Genomic DNA, 13,853 nt, shown 5'->3' on the forward strand with positions numbered 1-13,853 from the left:
AGAGAGAGAGAGAGAGAGAGAGAGAATTAAGTGGTAGACACAGTTTGCCTATATTAAGTAATAAAAATGTTACTGCTAAGCACAACATCATTTGATACAAAAAGAAAGAAAACATCAGCTCTGGTGGGATCCAGTAATCTGAGAACTTCCAACATGTATTTCCCTTCCTGCACATGTCTCCTTTATTTAGGAAGCAATTAAAAGGTAATAATTCATTCATGGGCAACAAAGGGACATCTTACATTTCCTGACTCTAATTTGAAAGGCAACTAATAGGCAGGGGTCATTTATAATCTTAAATGGACATGAGGTTTAGCGGCATGGCAGATTGCATAATTGGCCTAAATTCTCCATCCCTTTCTATATTTACATCTTTAGCCACATGTCTTTATAGTTCTTCCCACTAAAAAATTACCATTCTCCATTCCTGAGTTAGAGTTTGGTCATGTTTCTTTACATGGTCAACAGAATGGGTCAGAGATGATAAAATTCCAGTGGCAAACAAGATAAGAGGATTTATACCATGTGCACTTTTATCTTTATAAATATTATGAAAACAATTTTCATCATAAATATTATGAAAACAATTTTCATCAGAGAATTTTAATCCATAGACCCAAAACAGATGAAAACAACCTAGCCAGACCCATCTCTAGCAAAGTAAAGTGGTTCAGTCTAAACCTCAACTGACTCATGATTAAGCCTGAGTTCAGCAGAGCCCAGGTCAACAGACAGAGAGCTGCATACAGTCCTCATGTCAAACTACCAACATTTGTGGATTTGCTTTCTGTGTAGAATTACAGTAGTAACCATGAATTCATATTGGAAGATTGTGATCTGCCCATCCTATAATCCTTGCACTTTTGCGGGGTGTAAGACATAGTCGAGAATGTAGCAGAGGCTTTAATTCCTAGAAGATCTAGGTAAAATGGCACACGTCTATATTGCCAGCTACATGGGAGGTAAAGGTTCCTGAATATATAGAGGTTCCTGAATCTAAGGTTAACCCAAGCATCATAGTGAGGTTTGATGTTTCTTAGTATGTTTTCATTGAGAGAGAATTGCACCACTTTCTCCCCTTCTTTTCTTCCTTCCAGCCCCTCCCAGCTGCTCTCCCTTTTTCTACTCTCACGCCCGACTCCACTCTTTTTAATTAAATCATGAAACTGATGTGCCAGTAATTAGCATATTAGCTTTCTCTAGTAAAAAAATTCTGCCATTAGATGAAGAATCTATTATAAAATCATAATACGTCTAGCAATGTTTTGAATCAACATGAACCTTTAATAAGTTGTAGAGAGTTTAACTACCAAGTCTCTGCAACTCAATTTCTAAGCCCAGGAAAACCTTTTGTGTTTCTAATCACTCAGAATCATATATTCTCCCTATAGCAGCATGAAAAAGACTGGGGCAGAGCATGCAAGTGTGATGTACTTCATATGTATGAGACTCAGAAGTAGACTTTATGAAAGTTTATTAATGTCTAGAAATAGTCACTGACCCTTCTTCACTCTGATTGTCTCTATGTGACTGTTACACAATTATTTCTAATCCAGGCTTCTAAAACAACTGCATGATTTAGCTAAGCCTCTTAGGGTTCTGCAGTTTGCAATGAGACTAGCACAACCCAGATGAGAGTCTTTCCTAACCTGGGTTCCACAGAGACCAACACTGAAACGAAGAAAGTTGAGGAGAGGAAAAATTGAGAATGGGAAGCATTTATTTTTCAGAAAGAACAATAAGAAGCATATGGAGCCGAAAGTATGAAAGGGAACAGGCAGCTGCTAAAATTTAAAGCAATTTTAGCAGAGCATCCAAGGGCTGGGATGACCATTCAGACTGTCCAAATTGGGGCAACACTGGTGATTGTGTCCAAGCATCCACTGGTCAAAGGCCACCAACAACATGTAACCCCTCTTTGCCCCCCACAGTGTCCCCCATCCCACCCCACCCCACCTCCTCATATCCCCACTAAGAAAGTTTCTTTCCCTAAGCCAAAGGGAAATTTTCAGAGAGAGTCAAGGCTATGAGCAACTGGAAGGATGTATTCCAAACATGTTAGTGATTGTAGATGGAAGGTGTTAGCACCCACTACTGAAGAGCAACTTCACCCCAGATTCCCGAATGTAGAGCAGGTATACAATTCATCCACCCCATGAAAGAAAGTCGTCCCCGTTCCCAAAAGACACACAGGTCACACACAAGACTGTGGATCATGCTTGCTGTTAAAATGCACTGAGACTCTGGATTGCACGATACCCAAACCGAAGCTGACTATTTATAACAAGAAGAGATATGGCATCAAGTAAGATAATGTTTATTTAATTCACCAAATCATCATTTATATAATAATATGTTTGAAATGGGAGAAAGAAATAGAAAGATATTCAATAACATAGAGTGGAAAAGTATTATTAAATATTAAGAGCAATAATACTAAAAAGTAAACTGTAGCATGTAAAATTAAAAAAAAAAAATTAGCCCACGCTAGCGCTAGCTACTCTCAGGCAATGGTGGTCTCCCCACCCCCATGGCTATCCCCAAGCTGTGGTCTGCCCAATTTCTCCCAGTTTGCTTGCCGTGGAACTACTTGCATTCCCAGTGATCTGTTCCCTGCTCCTAGTCTGCCATTACTGGCTCTAAATCCCAAGCCCCCAAATAAAGAGAAGTCCAGAGGTTTGTAATTTATTAGTCATATTTATAACAGGAAAATTCTTAATCCCCAAAGTGCCTACCAAAGAACTCAAAACTCAATTGATATTGATAAATGTTACCCACCTAGATTGGACAAATTGCCCTATATTACTCTATTGTCCTTCTATGACATCCATAGCTACCTGTGACTCAAGCCAGGTGGACCAAGATCATCTTCCTCTCCTATAGGTTCCATCCTGTCTCCTCATCTCTCTCTGTCTGTCTGTCTGTCTGTCTGTCTGTCTGTCTGTCTGTCTGTCTCTCTCTCTCTCTCTCTCTCTCTCTCTCTCTCAGCCCGCCTTCTTCTTCCACTGCCCCATCACAGGCTCTAGCCTTATCTTTCACCTGCCCTCATCCAAATACAAACACAATCAACAGTAAACTTTGTAAAACAGTCCTAACACAGTGCCAAACAGCATGGCCCAATGACATATTTTCATAAAAATTTAGATAATAAAATTTATGGAAAACCACAAAAGACCCACACCCCCCAATAGCCAAAGCAATCATAACCACAAAGAAACAGAGCTGAAAGTATCAAACTACTTGACTTTAAAGACATACTACAATGCTACAGCACTAAAAACACCAACACTCCATAGATGAGAATGCACAGACCTGATTCAAGACTTATGAACACTCAAGTTGCCACAGAAAAATCCAAAAATACATAGTTGTAAAATGATAGTCTCAGTATCACTCATTATGATTTGAGTACCATGATATCTACACAGGTAATAATGAGATTAGGGCCCAATGATGTCAGGCAACGAGCAACTCAAAATGAATCAAGGATTCAATCATAAGATATAAAACCTGAAACTGTGATTCCTGGGAGAAAAATCTCAGTCACGGTGGGATGCACAATGATTCATTTCTATATAACTCCAAAAAAGAGTAAAACACATAAAAGTTAAAAAAAGTTTCACAGTCAAGAAAACTTCAAGAGAGTTAAATGATCATGTTCAAAACAGAGATAAAATCTGTACATTTTAAGACTTTCAAGGGTTAATGTATAAAACATGGGCGAGTCGCAAACTGAATAACAAGACAACAAATTTTATGACTTAAAATTAACAAAAGATCTGAAAAAAGCATTTGGTGGAAAACCACAAGGCAATGAGCAAGACAACCATGCTTAGCACAAACAAGCCAGAGCCCTGCAGGTTAAGCGTATCCTGCTATTTGCCGTAGAAGCTGTTGGAGATATTTAGACAAAAGTAGAGCTAGTGAGGACAAAGACAGAGAAGATGTCTTCCTCACCACTAGTGGGACACAAATTAATTCCACCAGTGTGGAAATCAGTGTGGAGATTTCTCAAAATTACAGTTACCACCACTGCTGTGTATTTGTTGTGTGTGTATGCATACAGGTATTTAAACATGCCAGTATGTGAAAGGAAATCTATATACTGAAGAGAGAACTGTGCTCTTAGATACTCTGTGCTGTTATTCACAATAGTCAAGGCTTGAAGTCACAAGACACAAAGGATTAACCTTGACATCCATTCCTTGATGAATGTCACATATAAACACACACACACACACACACACACACACACACACACACACACCTCATACATACACAAATACTAATCAGCCTTAAAATGAAGAAAATTGTGTCATTGCAAGAGTACCTGTGAAATTGGAGAATATATATTTTTGAGAATGGCCTGGCACAGGAAGTAAAATACCACATGATCTCCTCACGGGAAGTGAACTACCACATGATCTTACCTCTGTGGACTAGGAAATCCTGTTAAACTCACAGACGTAGAGAATGGTTACCAGCCACAGGGGAAGACATTGGGCAAAAGACAGAACTTTAATTAGACAGGATGAACAGTTTTAAGAAATCTATTGTGCAATATACCAACATTTTAAAAAATGCAATATACTTAAAAATTACCAGATTTTAAGTATTTTTACCACAAAAAAATGTGTAACCTAGTATGTATGTTAATTACTTTAATTTATTCATTACTATATGTGTAATTTCAGATCAACATGCTGTTGATAAATAGACACCATTTTTTCAGAAAATTTAAAGTTATAAAAAAATCGTTTAAGGAAGAAGCATTTATGTTAAATTATGTGTGCTATGTGTGTTACTGTTGCCTTGAAAACCTCTCAAAAATTGGTTTAAATAAACACATTTTCTGTTGATTCTAGATGCAAACTGCGCTTGGTGAAGCACTGATGGCTGGCTGTGCCCTAACTGAGGCTGCACAGTCCCCTGACAGCTCAGCTGTGGGAGGCTGCCTCCCTCTACCAGGTTCTGACTATCTGTTGGCCGACTACCAAAGGACTATCAAGGCTACTTACAGAGGTGACTCAGAGTAGGAAGTTACTATAAACACCAACTACCTAGTCTCTTAGGACCTGAAGGTGAGGATTTCCCAAGGGGCCACTCTGGCATGGAGGAAGGAACACTGCATCATGCCAAGAGCAGAGGATGCTGTCCCTGCCCTATCCTTGTAGGCAGTCTGCCACCAAGCTGCTGCACTTCATTGTTTACTGAACACACGCTTCCCTGAAGATGGAAATTAAAAATTGTCCTTCCATTCTTCTGCACCATAAAGGCTGTACATACAAACATATGCAGTATGTTCAATAGGAGACAATTCAAAGAACTAATCCTCTAGGGGGTCAGTACAAAAGGCATGATTTAAAATTTGACCCTAAAGAAAGAAAAGCTAAAATGGAAAGGAATGGGGAGAGTTAGCTGGAGGGGAGGAAAAAATAATTAGAAGTAGAAATTGACTCACTTTAAACATCATGGGGTGTTTGAATCCTGAAATGATCCAGTATGTCACCTCAACATTCGACATGAATCACTTCTGTCTGGACAGTTTAAAACGTCTGTACCTCTTGCCTTATAAATGCTATGATTTGGAATTAACACCAGCTCATCCGTATCTCTAGCCTGTGCATTGTTTGCATACCTGTGTATATGCCATCAGATGCATATGTATTTCCATCAGATGCGAATATGTATGCTTCTGTGAGCATCTTCACACCATATGTGATGGGTTCTCTCTCTCTCTCTCTCTCTCTCTCTCTCTCTCTCTCTCTCTCTCTCTCTCTCACACACACACACACACACACACACACACACACACACACACACGCACACACACACAAACTCATATATTGAGCATTCTGTCATTTTCAAATCCAATAATGCCTCTAAACACTATCAAAATGACCAAGCAGAAGAAAACGCTGTTAAGTATCCATGCAATAGTCTAATAAAGTAACACTGAATAAGAATATGCTTCTCGTCACATGGCACAAGCGAACATTTTTATTTAATGGAATGAGAAAGAGAATCTTTGGTGTTCAAGTTTCAAAGTCATGCAGCTATACAAAAAGCTTTCGCTTAGCTGTACTTAAAAGAAAAAAGAACCCTAGCAAGTATTCACGGAGAGGAGCAGAGAAAAAATGACTTAAACTGTCTAATACATACAAATGTAAGTGATTCTATAGGTGGAGGGGATGAGGAGGGAAGAGGGGAGGAAGTGTTGTCAGGCACACCCCACTCTGGAACAAATATGCCTTATCTGTATTCTACAGCTCTCGAGTATTCACCAGAATTAGGGCTGCTGCCTGGTAATCAGCCACTCTCTGCTGCTTTACATGCAGGGATGGGGCCAGGCCAAGTGAGCAACATACATCAGATCAGATCACTAGCTATATTGTTCAGGTTGATTTTAATTGCCTGAAAAGTGCCATTACCATCTTCTGCAATGTGCTAAGTTATTTTAGAGAGCGCCTATTTCCATGTAAGAAATAAAATTGGACTGTTCCTGTAAGAACATGCAGAGGAAGATTCTGTTTGACTTTAGCTTTGGTGGCGTGAAAAACCTACCCAGTTCTGATCATATAAACAAATGTTTGTTACCTGTAAAATTTTGCAAGTGTATTTTGGGAAATCAACCCAGATCCTCTCTCTCTCTGATGACCCTAGAGAACCACCCAAATGTCATGTCTAGTTTGATAAAATTCTTGCAGTTTCTATTTCCACGGTTACTCTTACATCCAGCAGCTTCAAGGTGAGAGAATTCATGAAATTTAAGAACCAGAAACATTTCTACAGAAAAGATATATGGAAATAGATTACTCCAAACCAAGAAGACATTTGCAAAAATATATAACAGTGACTGCTAACATGAAAATGCTATCTCTTGAGATATTTGTTCTTTAAATCAAAATCTTAGCTATGAGAACCAGTGGCAGAAGACAGAACGCTATTCATACTCTCATGAGCCCAGGTTTTTAAAATGGTGAAAACTGAATATTGCCTATATTCTGATTAACAGCAATCATGTGAGTAAGCTGAGAAATAGAATCAATTCACATTTTGATATATGGTACTTTTCTCTTATAATTATTCTCTTTTTTTAGTTGAAATACAGATTAAGGAGCCTCGCCCCTGAGATGCTTCAGAAAGTCTTCTAGGGACTGAAAAAAATCTGTTAGCTTAGCAGGGCACGAATATGCTTCTGCAGGGAGACAACAAGGGCTGGAGAAACAGAGCAGTGGGCAGAGCGTTAAGATACTCAGCAGTGACGTAGAAACCAGCCAGAGAGGCATGTATGCACAAACCCGGTACTGTGTTAGTCAAAGTCAGGAGGATGCTGGGAGCTTGCTGGCCAGCAGGTCTCTCCTAATCTGTGAGATCCAGGTTCAGTGAGACTCACTTGTCAAAAATGTCTTTGATGTTGAAGCTGCCTGTAACGGAAGCAATTGAGAAAGACATCCTACACTTTTCTGGTCTTTTATGCACACGTACATGCACAGACACACAGACACACAGACACACACACACACACATGCAGGAGTAAGCAATAGTAAGTAAGAGAATGGTAGCATTTCTGCAAGACGTGGGGCTGCCAGTGAACATATGGCTGCTGAAGCAATGATACCCACAAAGCCTACCCTCATTCCTAAATATCTATTTACTGCTTAGCACGGCATGCTTTTCATGTGTTGTGATTCAGTCATTTGCTTGTTTATTGCAGATGTTCATATTTTGTCAAAATAAAATGAATTTTGAGACTCTTGAATTGCTTCAATCCTCTAAAATCAGATCATTATTATATGAAAAGCAACATCCAGGACATACCTCTGGCTGTCTTAGAACTCACTCTGTAGACCAGGCTGTTCTGGAACTCAGAGACTCAAAGATCCACCTGTCTCTGCCCCCTGAGTGCTGAAATTAAAGACCTGTGCCACCACCACCGGACTGTAAGGGGATTTTCTAAATTCTAATCATATCATTTGCTATCAACTTATGACCTATCACTCAAAAACTTCATAAGTAAAAATGTCTTACAAGTATACATCTAAATGACAGCAAGAAGCTCCATATAACTAGAGCAGAACTCAATAAAAAAGGGTAGACTTTAATTAAATTGGTATTTAACAAATTCTTAATATGGATGTACTGCTCCAGAATATTAGAAAAGGCAGCTATTAAACAATTTTACAGTACTAAAGCACTTAAATCTAAGTGCTTTTTAAGAATGGCTAGCCGGGCGTGGTGGCACACGCCTTTAATCCCAGCACTTTGGAGGCAGAGGCAGATGGATTTCTGAGTTCAAGGTCAGCCTGGTCTACAAAGTGAGTTCCAGGACAGCTAGAGCTATACAGACAAACCCTGTCTCGAAAAAAAACAAAAACAAACAAACAAACAAACAACAAACAAACAAAAAGAATGGCTGAATACAGAAGTCTCAGTGGTTTTACAGGGGGATGAGTCAACTAGCGGAACAAATGGGTCAGCATCCCCTGCCAAATGGTAGGGTTAGAAGTAAAGGCTTCTCTGCAGAGGCCAAGCTAACCTGAATTGAAACTGATGACTGTAGCAGAGAAGTCGTTTTGTGTGCCTGAAACATGTCTAAAATGTGTAGGACTTCTAGCAGATTGGCAGTCCTACACATTTTAGACATGTTTTAGGCACACAAAAGGAGCAGGAAAGGACTTAAGTTCTAAGAAAAGTTTAAGAAGTCCCCTTGCAACCAGAAGGCTATATGCAGGGTATAATTAGCATAAAGAAGTCATATGATGATAGGCTGTGTCAACAGCATTTTTCTTTTTCATCTCAGCAGGGAGGTATCCTGTGATCCAAATTCTTGAATCCATGGCTTAATACAGCTTCTAGGATCAGACAAACCAGGAGCAAGACAAAGTGTGGAGATTTCTTCTTAACCAGGTTTATTTTGGGTGCCAGGTACGGAGATTTTGGAGGGTGAGTTTGCATTGTTTGCTCCTAGCATCCCTGTGACCAATGATCTTTAGCAGGAGGTTCACATTCAGCAGAAGTCTGTCGTTGATCTGTGTGGTGGTCTTCCTGTCTCACTGGTACCATATCTTAGGTCTCTGAGATATCTGCTCTTTCAAAGTCATCATGTGTAAGTAGAATTCATTTTCAGTTTGACTTTGGTGATTCCTTCTCTCATTGTCTCTCGTCAGCATCTTCTACCCAGGTGTCCTCAATATTCTGCTGAACTGTCTGCTACCTTTGTTCTTTCAATAGAATGGAAACACGCCACTCTGTTTATCTGTGTAACTTTGTGTTAGCACAATGTCTAAACACTTCTATCTCAGTACTCATGGGTTTGTTGAGCACTAATTAGAGTCACATACTGTAAAAGGCTGTACACAGAACAGAAACAGTGCCTACTTACAATGCTCGCTGGAAATCAGGCAGTGAAATGGACATTCCACGAGATGAGAAAGGCTATGGGGAAAATGAACATACAGAGTCTAGAGAGGACTCCTAACATGCATTAGATACATAACAAAAGAGTCCTCTGTGAGTCTGTAGAGTTGAAACCATGGGCTAAGGGCTGATCAGCAATCAAAACTCCATAGGTCTATGTCTGAGTATGCACTTGTTTATGAATGAGCACTTCACGGCCATTCCAAAGCTGGGAAAGCAGTGAAGAAAAGTGAGCAAGTCTAAGTCACTCAGGATGTTCTTGTTCCCAAAGCATGACGTAAGTGCTTAAATCCCACTTAGCTCTGTGGGTGATGTGTAGTATATTGTATTTTATGTGGACTGCAATCAGAAAGCATTTAAACATTATGTATAGAAGAGTACTAATTTAAGACATGTATGGATGTATATATGGATGTATGGATGATGCATGTTCCAGTTGGGTAGAATGATATGGAGGACCAAGTGTGAAATGAGACAGAGAACCTGATGTAGTAGCCCGGAGGGAGAAGTTGGTGATTTGGAGCAGTACGATTTAGATGGAGATAGATGAAGGCAGGCAAATGTGAGGAATAGTTCAGAGTCCAAATCAAAAGACTTGAAGCACACTGTTGCTCCAGTTTCTCCAGGCAGGAATATCTGAAGTAAAGTAACAGTCCTCAGAAATCTTTATTCTATTAAAATAATATATCACCAGGCTCATTTATCAGTAATGGAAAGTAGGTTGGTTGCAAGGATCTCATGTCTTAACGGCTGAAAGATAATCAAAGTCAAGTGACTTAGAAACTAAATGAGAGAAAATTGTTCTCCTGTTTTACAAAATTTACAATCTGAGTTAACGGCACCTAAGAGAATGCAGTGGAATTGCTATAGCAGATATAATCTATTTTTCCAAATGCCAATATGTCTGCAATGAAGAATATGCATACCTTCTGAATTATCTTATCCTATTTAATAAATCAGTTGAGCTTTTTTTTCCCCTCACTCTTTGCAAGGCAGCTTTCTGCACAGTAAAGATTCTACAAACATTTACATTCCGAGTAGCAGAGCTGTTTGAAATGCTATAAAGTTCTGCCAGTACTTCTATTACCAAGCCTTATTTCTTGTTTATAACATGTACATAAAAGAAGGAAAATAAAAGTGTACTATGGATTGAAACTTGGCATACTAAGCTTCAGCCAGCGAGTGCATTTCTTCAGAAACAAAATTTCCAAGATATGTTCACAATGAGTATAGAGAGACAGGAGCTGGGGTGGAGGGACATTGTAAACAGAAGCCACTTAGGACCAGTGCTCTGTCTAGATCTCAAACTAGAAATCATCACCACTCAGTTTCAAAGAACTTCTTAAACTTCCTGCTAGTCCATATTTCTATACTTTTTTTTTTCAAAAATGATGCTATCTAAGGCATGATTACCAAGCATAAGTAGAGAAGTCATACATCAAAGCTAGCAATTCTACTAAACACACACATCATGTTTATGCACACAGTGTATAAAGTACCTTAAAGTACCTTAGGCATGTCTATTTTCAATACAAAAAAAAAAAAAAATGGCAAAGATCACATAGCTTATCTGTACAGTTCTGGAGTTGACCACAACAGAAACCCCAAAGAAATAAGCATGGCAGCAGAGAGTCCCTATGTCATCTCCCTGTCTCCTACTGCATACAAGTAACCTACTTTTGCTGCTATGAGCACTGAATGGTGATTGAGAAACTAGAGAATTTGGAGCCAGCCAGAGCAACTCTGTTCTGTGGCTGTGCCTCAGTACAGTGATACACAGATCTGGCCGTCTGTGGGGGCCAATTATAACTATATACTGTTTCAATGGCAAATGTATTAGAAGTTAATGGGAACTTCACATTGGACACTTAAATTATGTAATAAACACAAAACTAGCAGATGTGTACTGGATGAGTGAAAGGGAACTGGGCACTTATAAATAGGAAAGATGCATATTTTGCTAGCAGAGTGAAGAGGCTATTAGTTTGTAATAACTAGGCGTGCATGAAATGTGACAGAAAAAAAAAAATGAAGATAGATCAGCAACTCAACGGCTCCAGCGTATTGTCTACAGCTAATCTTTGCTCTACTTCAAATTGCTTGGCACTTTGGTCCTCTTAAATATTGGGTTGCTATTTTGAGAAACACTTGGGCTGTCTACTTGTGTTCTGAAGGGTGTCTAAAAGTTAGAATCCTTCTGGAGAACTGGACTCAATGCCTTCTCATCTTCAGGCAGAAAGTTGTGCCACCCAGTCAGAGATGGCCACTGCCTGAATCTATTAGCCTGCAAATCATTTATCTCGTCTATGTCCCTGCTATGCATCTTTCCATAGGAGGAACACTGGCTTGCATGCAACTTCATGGTTAGCTGGTAAAAGTGTTCAGCAATTTGCTAGAGAATAGCGACCCTCTTCCAAAAAATGTGTGTTATTTGAGTCCCAACCTAGGTCACGCAAGCATTCAGAGATCCTAACTCTACCGAGCAATGTGCATACACAGATCTCTACACTTCACATGGCCTCAATCCCATCAAAAATCTTTTATGAACATACACAAGAACATGCAAGGTGACATGCAAATATTAAGCACTCTACAAATGTTACACTAAGTCATGAGGAGGCTAACCTGCAGGCTTCACAACACAAAGGGTTAAAACCACCCAAGGCATTCAGGCAAAGTCAGGTTAGAGCTAGCAAGCACAGCCCCTGCTGCAAAAACTAAGTAACAAGTCTGACTTGCTATTGAGAATATAATAGCTCTTTGAAAGGCAATTACTCCTCCTTTCCATCTCTGAGGGACTCTGACTCGGTGTTCTTACTAATTCCCAGTTTTAATCTATTTACAGATCAGAATGTTTTTCTCACCTAGTGTGATATTCATCTATGTGGGGGTAGTCAGAAATCACGACACACATCCTCCTGTACTGTGCATGTGTGTTTAGTTATTTTTGCTTAATCATTCTAAAATGATTTGGGGGTTGACCTACTCCCCGTATGAGCTGAGGTTTCTGACCACCTTCGCACATCACACGCATCACAGGCCGATTCTTTCTGTAGCTCTACTTCTGGACATATTCGGTTGGGGTTAGGAAACTGTCTACCTCTTTCCTTTCCGTGGGCTGTCTGCTCCCATCCCCCTCTGAATCCAGGTTTGCTGTCCTCACAGAGCTGGCACCGTTGTTTTTTTTTTTTTTTTTTTTTTTAAAGTCATTCATCTGAGCGTATCTTCTTGTAAATCAGTAAGACAGCCCAATCTTAGATAGGACCTAAGAATTGGTGAGCCCTTGCGGAGCAGTGGAGCTCTGCACAAGCAGAGCCCAGAAGCCTTGCATTTCATGCAATTGGAAGTAAGGGACAATCCATCTAGAAAGTGCCGATAGTCTGACCCGGGTGTCCCGGTTTGCACTTCCCGGTTTTCTGCTTCAGATGTTCTGTATGTGCATTACAGGGCTCCTGAGAACATAAGGTTAGCCAGATCCCTGACAGCTCTCAAGTCAAGGCAGGAGAACTACAGTCTATCAGGAAAAAAAAAACCTACAAGGGATTCCACTTAAAGCTGCCTATTTCTGAGCGGAAAGGAAACGCAGCTGAGAAAACTTGGGTAAGCTAACAGGCATATCCTCCACCCTGAGTCAGGACCACAGCTTCAGACAGAAAAGGCATCTCGTTCTTAACCCAGGACCATGCCCTGGGATTCTCTCTCAGCATCCCTGGGGCTCCCAACTTTTTTCCCCCTTCAACTTTCACTAGCCTATTGGCTTCTATAAGAGGAGAACTGGTTGCATTTTTTTTTTTTTTTTCAGCTTCTCGGTCAGAGAAGCCGTCTCATCCCCAAATCGATCCTAGCCCAGAGTGGGGAAATCATGTCCCCTGGCAAACCGGCCCCAGAAGCATCTTTTACTCTGGACCCATCAAGTGCATCTATCTCCCAAGCAAACAAACTTTCGCGGCCGAGGAGCCTTAAAGCCAGTGGGTAAAGTTTCCCAGGCAGGTGATTCATCCCAGAGCCACGACTGTAGTAGTGAGCAAGAGGACAACCCCGACCTACCTAGCTGCACCAGCTTGCAAGGCGCCCGCCCTGCCGGCCCGGCCCGCCGCTGCCGCTGGCTAGCCCAGGGGGCTGCCGTGCGCGCTCCTGCGAGCCGCCGCCTTGGCCGCAGCGCCCCCGTCCGCGCTGTTCTGCAAGATTCCGCACACTTCCCCGTCAGACCCGCGGCGCCCGCCCGCCCGCCGCCGGCGCCACCGCGCGCCAGGTTGCTGTGGCTGCTGCAGGCGCCGAAGGTGCGCTGCCTGCGCCTGTGCCGCTCAGGCTGGGGCTCCTGCTCCCGCGCGAGCAATGAAGGGAGGGAGGAAAGGAGGGGGGCAGAGGGTGGGAGAAAGGGGCGGGGAGCGCGGCGGCGCAGCCAACAGGGTCCTGCGCCTCACGCTGCTCGC

General features: G+C 41.1%; 1 protein-coding gene across 1 annotated transcript in view; it reads right to left on the reverse strand.

The window, feature by feature from the left end:
- Cntn3 (contactin 3) overlaps window positions 1-13,542 on the reverse strand; it is a 372,106-nt gene extending 358,564 nt beyond the window's left edge. The window contains exon 1 of the mRNA XM_021190014.2: window positions 13,468-13,542. The gene's annotated coding sequence lies outside the window, so the exon portion shown is untranslated. The remainder of the gene's footprint in view (window positions 1-13,467) is intronic.
- Between the last annotated feature and the right edge of the window lie 311 nt (window positions 13,543-13,853).

Source organism: Mus pahari, chromosome 2, assembly GCF_900095145.1.
Source record: "Mus pahari chromosome 2, PAHARI_EIJ_v1.1, whole genome shotgun sequence".
Taxonomy (NCBI): domain Eukaryota; kingdom Metazoa; phylum Chordata; class Mammalia; order Rodentia; family Muridae; genus Mus; species Mus pahari.